The following is a 10,138-nucleotide window of genomic DNA, read 5'->3' on the forward strand; positions in this document are numbered from 1 at the left end:
TTAATGGGTAAACGTAAAGCTGTTTGCAACTCCCAGACTGGAAATGTAACAATGCCACTAAATCAGGAACATAAGGTCTCTGATTCTTGTATTGCTCTTGGCTCCCTCTTAGCTCTTTACAGCCTTCCCAAAAGACCTTAGACTTCAGACTGCCAAGAAGGAGAAAGCAGAAAAGTTATCACCGGTAGGAACTCAAAACAACACTGAAGTAAAGCATCTACTACCTCTGGTTTCTACCCCAGTGGTTGTCTCTGCATCTAAAAACAAGCAGTGGGAACTAGAAAACTAATAGAGTCTTTATTTTCTTGGCAGAATGTTTTTTGCTCCATGAGGCTTGGTCCTCATTTTCTGTCTTCCACTGCAGTGCTCTCCTGTTCCATGTCACTCTTCATGCTTCCAGCCTCCTGTCCTTTCCCTGCCACACAACAGAGACCCAAAGTAAATACATAAATTCACTGAATTAATAAAGGAAATGACTGGACCTAGCAAGACAGGCACCTGTCACGTTGGTGGTATTCGCTAGGCTCAGTCCGCTCCACATCAGGCACTGCTGCGGGCTCAGACCATGAGGTGTTTAAGGCAGGGATTATGTCTTCTGAAGTTTGCACAGAGGTGCTGACTGTGGCCTTTGGGCAGTGTGAGCATTAAATAAGAGCCTTGTGCTAGAAAACATTCCCACCTGGAAAGGTTCAAAGAAAAGCCTCCTTGTACAAGTGAAATTCCTGCTTGGTGCATAGGCTGCTTATTTAACAGAGCTTGGCAACTGAAGCAAATCACTGTGAAAGAGCAAGCAGAGACTTCCCATTGCTCTCCACCTGCCCTCCTCACAGCCAGATCCACTAACTCGTGCCTGCTGTTTTACCAGCCTAGGAGAGGCAATAAGATGGGGCCTTTCCTGCATGCAGGGGTGATCCTATGACTTTCCGAAACGTGAAGTATCAACCCTGAGGAAAAACCAATGAAAACGTTAATGCAACAGACAACATCTGACATTCAAACCGTATGTGATACATTACAATTTCCAACTAAGACTGATCTGAGTACACGCTTCAACAAAATGTTATCATTATTTCTGAAGACCAAGTAGAAAAATAGTTTGTTCCACTGCCCTTTCATTTCTACAGCTGCTGACAGCAATCGTTTGTTCTTACCAGTCTTGTGTGAGAGTCATAAAGAAGAATTGAAGGAGGAAGGTATGGATTGTCTCACTGAATTCACAAATCAAAACTTAACCAAAAACCATTCGCTCTTTCCTGTTTCTCTTACTCCTCCCAGTACAAGCTGTACATATCACACATTGGAGGGATTCTGTTTACATGATTGCATTTGTAACCATACATTACACCTACACATAAAAGCAATGCTTGGGACTACCCAGCACTGTATTTTAAGCCTTCTGTGATGACTTTCTTCTTAAGTCTCTGCATTTCACCATGTGGAAAATGGGATACATGCCCTCTTCCTGCACATTGCTTTGAGCTGTATGGATGAAAAATGTTGTGTATGTACTCCTGACTATGGGCAGTTTATTTGTTCCCCTAATAACCAGTTCCCTCAATGAAGAGATTTTTATTAAGATCAACAGGAGAGCAGGGGGGGTAGAGGGGAAGGCATTTAAATTGGCGTAGAATTTTTAAAAGTGAAATTAGTCCATGCCCCTGTAATATAACATCTAGGAAAAGAAACATTATTTCAACAGGTGCATTTTATATATCACATGCACGTGCGCTTTCACTGCTTGAAGCCCCTCTAGTGAAATTCACCTGGGCAGCAAATGAGCCTGTAAAGTTACATTATTAATTTTCAGGCTAGCATTCCCTTTTAGATAATCAACGTCATGCCTTAGTAATTTGCTCAACAAAGCCGATTCAGCAAAATTGCCCTTTTTACAGCATATGTACCCCATATGTGAAGGCTGGATCTATCTTTTCATTCCAGAAGAGTAAGTAAGAACATGTTGTCAGGATGATGTAAATGCAAGGCTTACACTAATCAGCCATGATGCACCGTCTAAGGATTTGACTAGAAGCTGAGCACTCTTTTTGTGTTTATATGCCATATTTCTGCACATTAGAGCTCGTGAAATAAAGCAACATGGTGCCTATGATCAGACATGATGCAAGTTGGACTGCACGTGCAGGTTTCATGTACTACCATTAAAGGAGAAGCTGTACTGTTCTCCCACTGCCTAGCCTCATCTGGGCTAATGTAAAATGGAGAAAGCACAAGGAACATATAGGACAGATAATGGATTCTGTGGGACAGGCACTCAGAGCACTTCTAGCAGCATGTACTCAACGTATATGAGGGCAATCAGTCAAAACAAGACCCACAAAATGGAAGGTGGCTAAAAGAGGTAGAAGTATTTAATGCATCTTAAGAAACATATAGCTATATATGAAACATATTGTACTTGCTGTTAACCCATGGACTAAGCAAACCGTGGTGTCTATGTGTCACAAGCCTGTAGGTTAATCTTTAGACCCTCAGACCTCCTGGCTTAACTTCAGTCATTTAAATGTAGATGTGCAGACAAAGTCAACCCTCCGGATGTCCTTCACTGCAAGTGGATGTAGATAAATACAATCACTGAGATGCATCAAGCTTATTTCAAGCACTTGCTTTATGACAGGATGAATTATTCTCTAAAGGAGCCTTGCAGTCTCCACTGAGTGTAGCAGGTAATGTAGAGTCGATAACTTTTAGATGGATTAAATCAGTCAGGATGAAACACACACCGAGTTGTATCCACTGGGAAAAGGCTTGATACCAACATGACTTCACCCGAGTACAAATTTCCAGTCATGCAGAACCACGGGCAGATGGGGCTGCAGTATAGACAAACTTCAGTGGTGCTTCTCAAGTGGAGAGTGAGAACCAAATTCAGCCACCTGAATGATGAACATCATGAAACAGAATATTCAGTTTCATCAAGGACATTATAGTGGAGAATCACCTTAATTATTATTGACCATAGTCAAGGCTTATGAAAAACTATAGAAAAAAAATCAGTGCCTCATTTGCTAATTGCTTTTCACTAAACTGGGTATCTCAGAGGGGAAAGCACCATCTGATCCCAGAAGGAAAAGAGGATGAACTTGGTATAATCTGTTTTGTGTAAATGAAACAATGTGGGAAACAGAACCTCCAGGGAGAGCCTGTGTGAAGAGGTTGCAAATATTGCTTTGCCCAGAAGGGATGATCTCATGGTTTCTGTCAGAAATACTAAAATACAAACATGCATTTTCTGGAATATAGACTTAGAGATGTATGGTCTTTGTACTTACAGACTCGTTTTCCCACGGAACTTCATGAACTGAGTGAATCAGCCCACAGCTTTTCTTTCTTTTGCTGTTATCTTGTAAAAATCTCTGGTTTTCATGTTATTATCCTTCTCCGTATTTTCTGATGTTACATCTGAAATGCATTAAAAAATTATTCAAAATTTGGACAGACAAATGTAACAGAACTATTACTTTTAAACATTTTTGATCTCAAATGTTTAACAGACCACTACAACTTCATATCTACATACCAGACAGTCCCACAAGAGAATTTTTCTCTTAGATCTCCTTAAGAACTTCATAATGAAAAATGCATTATGTCATTTAGATTCACATTTGACTTGCTGCGCAGAAGTATATGTCTGTAGGCATTTTGCAGATTAAACTGATTTGAGATATAAGTGGGTGTGCGCAACTTTGGTTTCTTGTGCATTGAATTAGAATCCAAGAATCTGAAATAACACAACTGGAGAAAAAATAAGGTTGATTTATCAATTTCAAAAACTGATCCCACAAATCTTACTCTAAAATTTCCTTCCCAAGAACTCTCAGTAAAAATTCTCCTTATAGATTTATTTTCCAACAGAGCAACACTGGGATTCAAGACAGAGCTGTGCAACGCAACAGATGTCAACCAGTCCTGGAACTAGAGACCAGGAAGCATTATCCAGAGAAAGGGTCAGCACAGACAGGGGTTTCCAAATCACAGCCCAGACCTCTAGATCTGCAACTGGGCAGGTAGGGTAGGATGAAGAGCAAACTTCTGTCAGAGTAACTGTGGTAAATGGGGTTAGGGTGCAGCACTGGCAATAGATTTGTTGGTGGCAGTTCCAACAGGTGATCCAATAATCACCTATGATTTTATCAGTGGATTCTTCAGAGCCAGGCCAAATCTCTTTCTGCATGACCAAACATAAATTGATATATTATAGATATTGTTTAATCTGTCAGACAGTCCAAGCTTTTTTTTTTTTTTTTTTTTGCTGATTGGTTGCTATGCGACATATCTGCCAAACCAAATGATGAGGATTATACTATCTGTCACCAAGACAAGTTAAAAAATGAGAAAAGAAATTAGCAAATGGCAAAGCTGCAAACTTGTTCTTTCCTATGTAATAACTATTTCCACTTAGCTTATGCTTTTTGAAGACTGTCAAGAGTTCAAGTGCCTTCAGAACAGTCGGACAACAGCATCCTGACACAGGCAATAAAAGCAATATTAATCACTTCAGCTTTCAGTGCCTGTGGCCATAAGCCATTTCCCTCACCTTAGACTGGAAAATCAATGTGAAATTGGAGTGCCACACACATTTTAAAATCAACAATTATTCAAAGCCAGCAAATAGTTTGCATCATGGTGGAAAGAGAGGACCTACAAGCTTTAGAGCAGTTGGCAAAATCAGTTTTATAGCTCACAATGCTAGTCAAGAATGCATCAATTTTATAAATTAGAAGCTTATTTTTTGCATCAGTAGCCACTTTGTGATCTTCTACAAGGTATTTGGTAATATTAATCTATAGTTGTTAGAAGTTCACGGCCTTGATAGATCCATTTTTACTTCTTTGTCCTTGTCTCCACTTCTAATGGCCCAGGCTTGAACAGCCCAAACAATGTTGCATAGCAAAATATGTGCCTCAAAATACATTTCACCTGATGGGGAGAATACACTGGTGTTATTCAAGTCAATGGCGAAGCTCCCATTGTTTTTTCCATACCCTTAATTTTAAAGAAAGTAGAAAAAAAACAAAGGCTGACACAGAAAAAATGCGTCTATCATCTTCCTGACTTGGATATGTATCACTCCCAATGTGATATCTGCATTACAGAAGAAAAAATATGTGCTCTTTGCTTCCAAACACAAAGAAGTTATATCAAGTAGTTATTGATGTTGTTTTCTTCCAACAATCTAGTTGTTAACTGATGGAACATACTTTACTCATTAGGCACAACTGTAATACCCTTTCACTCTTAATTCAGAACTGAATCTGAGAATAAAAGTGGTTCAGAGTATGCGGGAGAATTTGGAAGACATAAGTGCTGCACTCTCTGGCTTAAAGCACAAAAAAAAGGGAACAGTCATGAATTATCTCTCACAAACTGTGATAACCATGGGTCAAAGTGGCATAGGGATCCCTAAATACAGAAGGATTTCCAATTTTGAAACCATTTTCACATTACAGACTGAAGCAAATGTATCTTATCTCCTCTATGCTAACAATCTGAAATTCCTAAATAATCATTCCTTCTTTTTGCAGCACGAGTCCAATCATGAGGATGTCAAATCAAGAATACAGAATTTGACTGTCACTGTCAGGTTCCTGGAGGAGTCCAAAGAAGAACCGAAGGAGGAGTCCAAAGAAGAACTGAAGAAAGCTCTGAAGTCAACTCTTGGATAGTGATGAGAAGTTGGATACTTCAAAGCTCACACAGCTGTAGAAAGGATGTTTACAAATTAAGGATGACTAAGGTCAAGGACACCTACTAGTCAAAAATGTGTAGTTTTTGTTATTAGCCAAATATAAGAAATCTAATGGAGCCTCCCTGCTGTTATTTTAAAGTCACACGATGTTCTTTATTCTGATCATTTGTTCAAAATTAACTTAGTTCTGTTCACTTCCTGCTGTCCCAAGACAGATCATAAAAAAATTGCTAATAGTTACTTAAATGACATCCATTCCTCTAAGGGTGATAAAAATTTTGTTTACCCTCTGCAACTGCCAAGGTGTTTTAGTTGGATTTGGATAAATGTTTGTTTGCAACACTGGCAATCCCACTGGGGAAATCCAGCCTGGAAATTTGCTAATTGCATTTTTTCCTCCAAGTCACAGACCACTCCTACTGCTTTTATGTGGTTTTCCACTCAGCATTGTCACTTCAGCAACGCAGCACTCAAAGACTTTTACCTATGTAAATAATAAACTATAGCCTAGATACTAGAGTACTACTCTTAGTTTTGCATTGATAATTATGACTATAAATTAAAAGCCACAATTCTTTAGTTTCTAAGCATAAAAAGATAGAAAGAGATGAACTAGTTACAATGGGATAAGAAGGGTATGAACTTGCAATTCTCACTGTTGTAATCAGCTAAGTGCATGCTTCACCTCCTGAGTAACTTTTGCAATTTATTTCCTTCAAGTCCTGTATATATGAATGTACTACTGCATATCGCATAGCCAAACAGTAGATAGTTCTTTTTCATCTTTAAAAGATCAAGGTGACCTCACCTCAGTGAGTTTTTCCAGTGGGTTTGACTTGATGTAGAGTCCTCTTGAACCAAATTTCTATTTATGTTGCCATTTAGAGTCATTATCTTCAATCCACCACCAAGATGGAGATCCTTAAGTCTTGTTTTTAACACGCTACCTAATCCTCACATAATTCTTGCCCTCTTCACAGGAACCTGTACAATTTTTCATCACCAATCCTTAAGTACAGGCTTTCAAAATGGAAACAGCAGCACATAACACTTCTGCCCACTGAAACTCTGGCCACTTTTAAGTGTTTTGAGTTGAATGTGAAAAGTGGAGACACCTAAAATTACTAGACACATTTGAAACCACTGGCCTTATTCTCTTTCAACATTAGCCCATTCTCATAAAACATTCTCTAGTGTGCAATACTAGTGCCTCACCTAAAGTCATTAGTTACACCAGTTTCAACAACAGAAGAATCGGGTCTTCAAGGTCTGGCCTTAAACTCTTCATGTTAAAAAATAGTAATGAGTTAAAAGGTTGACACACATTGGAGTTTAAAAAAGGAGTAAGAGGAACCCCCATCCCCTGCCCTTCTTGCTTCAGTTTACTTTAACTAGTGACCACAGTGCAAATAAATGAAATGAGACAAAAACAAATACTCTTTCCCCCATCGCTAAAACAACTGTTGTGTTCTCAGGGTTTGCAAGGAAAAGCAATATATGTTACCAGTCCAGTTAACACAGCTGTAGAGGCACAGACAGGTTTTTGGACATTTGAGCTGTTTGTTCTTTATGAAAGCTGAAAAGGCTGTGCTAATTCCCTCCTGCCCTCAGCATTTGTGAGGTGATGTGAATTGCCTGTGTCAATACCTCACAACTATCACGATATTTTCTCTACTTACATCCACAATGATTGTCCAGCTGCCAAATGTGGCATCTGAGATGGAAACTTAGGGGGGATCCTGAAGTGCAAGAAAGCATCTGCAGGAGGGGAAGGAGATATGAATCAGCACTTTGGGCCAAGATTTTTGGTTATAAATCAGTGCTTTATCAAAAAGTATGGGTGATTTAATTTTAGCCAGATAAGTGATGAAGTGACCATCCTGGGAGCGGACTGGTACCGTGACAACCAGACTACTGCTTAGTATGTCCAGAACATATTAAAAATCAAGTTGCAAAGTACTCACTGGAAGAGGTGAGGCACCATCCATAAAAAGCCGTGCAGAATATTTTAATCTAACCTGGCTTTGCCTTAGCTGTGGCTCCTGGGAGAGCCTCCCACTTCCTGTGTCTCCAGCATCACCCTAACAGGGTGGATAAAATTTGAACTTGAGATCAATTTGAAGATGTTGTGACTCTTTCTAGCTTTCTAAATCATGAAGTACAATGACCTTTTCGCTGGTGAGCACATCAGTGCATAGACCAGTTGATTGTCAGGTAGTTAAACAGTATCATTTCTCACCAGTTAACAACTGCGTCAGTGACCAAGGTTTCTAACACCAGGTCTGTGCTATCTACACAGCTGCATAACAGAAGATGAAAACACATGGCATTTTTTTACCACATTACACATATGGAAAATCAAGGTTAACCTGAATTTAGAGAATCTGAACTGAAAAATAAACAAAATCTAATCAGCTGTGGCTTCATGTAGCCTTCAAAACAGCTATGGTCAGAGAGCAGCTGTGCTTTATTTTTAATGTTTACTGATATGTTAAGGATGTTACCTCTCTGTTATATGGAAGGAAGAAAGGAAAGGAGGAAAGGAGGAAGGAAGGAAGGAAGGAAGGAAGGAAGGGAGGAAGGAAGGAAGGAAGGAAGGAAGGAAGGAAGGAAGGAAGGAAGGAAGGAAGGAAGGAAGGAAGGAAGGAAGGAAGGAAGGAAGCAAGCTGCTTTTTGACTTAGTATACTGCTAACACTATGAAACTAACTCCCTTCAAAAGCAGTATTTGGTCTTAGAAACCTAACTTGTGCTTTCTAATACTCTGAGGAAACAAAATCTGCTTTGAGAGCAGACATCCGAAAGGCAAAGAGGGATTTTCCCAGGGAAACAAAAAGAACCAACTGCCACAATGACTCCACACTTTTCCGACTTTGCCCTTTGGGGTTTTGCAAGCAGTGAATTAAACCCCCTCTTAAGTAGCCCACACTGTGTTACAGGGCCTGCAGACCTCACAGAAGGAGACACCTCTAAGCTGGCACTTTACCATTTATCACTCACTGAGTAGGCTTTGGAGGCTACCTCAGTTTACTGGGGCCTCATGAAGGGGTCTCCAGCTCACTTGGTCTCTGCCCCAGGACTGTGTTTATGTAGTAATTATAGCCATGACAGCTAATTGGGTTTTTCCAATCAATCACCCTGGAAGTTTTGTTTGTTTTCCTGTGCTAGGGAATGGGAAAGGTTTTACCTTTTTCTAAACAGTGAGAAAGAAATTAAGGATATTTTTCAGGCACAATTTGAAAATTATTATTTTTAAATGATTCAATTAGTGGAAATCCTACTTAATTTAAGTGAGACTTTATGTAATAACACTGACTTTTATCTGTACTTTACAGTAGATAATCAAAATAATTTCATAACTGAAGTCACTTCCCCTTCAGTTGATACGCACAGTGGTTAAAGATATTACAAAGTCACTCCACAAGCTGGAAGTAATTGTCAGGTCTCTTCAGCACTGTTATCTAGTGATTATTAGACTATACAAGCTCCAGCATCAGACAAGAATCATGCAGGTCATTACAGGCAGAAGTATCAAGGTTCATTGCTGCAATGGGGAGAAGGAATCTTCTTGTTCAGAGCTATCACACCAGCAAGGACAAAACCTCTGGAGATAAGAAGCCAAGTTTTGCCTTTCTTTTGGGCCTTTGCCAAGTTAATTAGTGACTGATGGCTGGCCAACTGTCATAAGGCTGGAGCATGCTCCAAGCCTACACATACACAACTCAGCAGTTAGTCACTATTCTGGCTTACTGGTCTACAGGACAAGGCAAATAGCCCATTGCTTCACTCAGTGGAGTCACACTTCTCATGCAAAGGCTAGCACAGACCATTTCAAGTTTGCTGTCACTACAGTTTGCACTCGTGCTTCTTATATATGTCCATTCAGGGTTGGAATTTCTTACGACATGAAATTAAGATTTTGAAAACAGTTTCTATCTACCTTTATGACTCAATAACATATATAAAAAAAAAAAACAGTACATCCCAAAGCACTGCATGCCATTGTTCTGTGCACAACAGACTTGCTCTGAGTTTGGTAAATATCTGCCAGGACCTATGCTGAAAGAGTTATTCCTACCTCAGAGGAGGAGAATTGACTAAATCACCTGTTTTCCTTTTTTCTCTCTTACCAGATCCCTGAACAAGCAGCCATGGGAGTATACCTTCTGAAGAAGAAATTTAGGCCCATTGACAGCAATGCTGTCTGACCTTTCACAGGCCACATAAATATAATTTGTGCTCCCATTTGCCAAGGCAACAGAAACTACAATTGTAAATCATCTGTACAAGACAGCATATCAAAGTTCCTTCCCACTTTATTGTAGTAATTTCAAATAAAACTATATGTAGACATGATCCAACAATTTGTCATAAAGAAACCTTCACGTGCAAATGTCCCATTACAGGAGAACCAAGTTTGCAGACAGCATGCTGAG

At 39.6% G+C, this 10,138-nt stretch overlaps 1 long non-coding RNA gene across 2 annotated transcripts; it reads right to left on the reverse strand.

Moving 5' to 3' along the window:
- Positions 1–275: 275 nt before the first annotated feature.
- LOC133223109 (uncharacterized) lies at positions 276–2,960 on the reverse strand. 2 transcript variants are annotated; one of them, XR_009728465.1, is made up of 3 exons: positions 2,739–2,960; positions 499–944; positions 276–415 (listed from the first exon to the last, which is right to left on the reverse strand). It is a non-coding gene; the product is annotated as an uncharacterized LOC133223109 (long non-coding RNA). The 2 variants fall into 2 exon arrangements; XR_009728464.1 differs by having other exon boundaries at positions 276–944.
- Positions 2,961–10,138: the final 7,178 nt, after the last annotated feature.

The sequence above is a fragment of the Neopsephotus bourkii genome, unplaced genomic scaffold, assembly GCF_033783945.1.
Source record: "Neopsephotus bourkii isolate Nb327-2 ecotype Australia unplaced genomic scaffold, CSIRO-AGI_Nbou_v1 NB_1630, whole genome shotgun sequence".
In the NCBI taxonomy this organism is placed as follows: Eukaryota; Metazoa; Chordata; class Aves; order Psittaciformes; family Psittacidae; genus Neopsephotus; species Neopsephotus bourkii.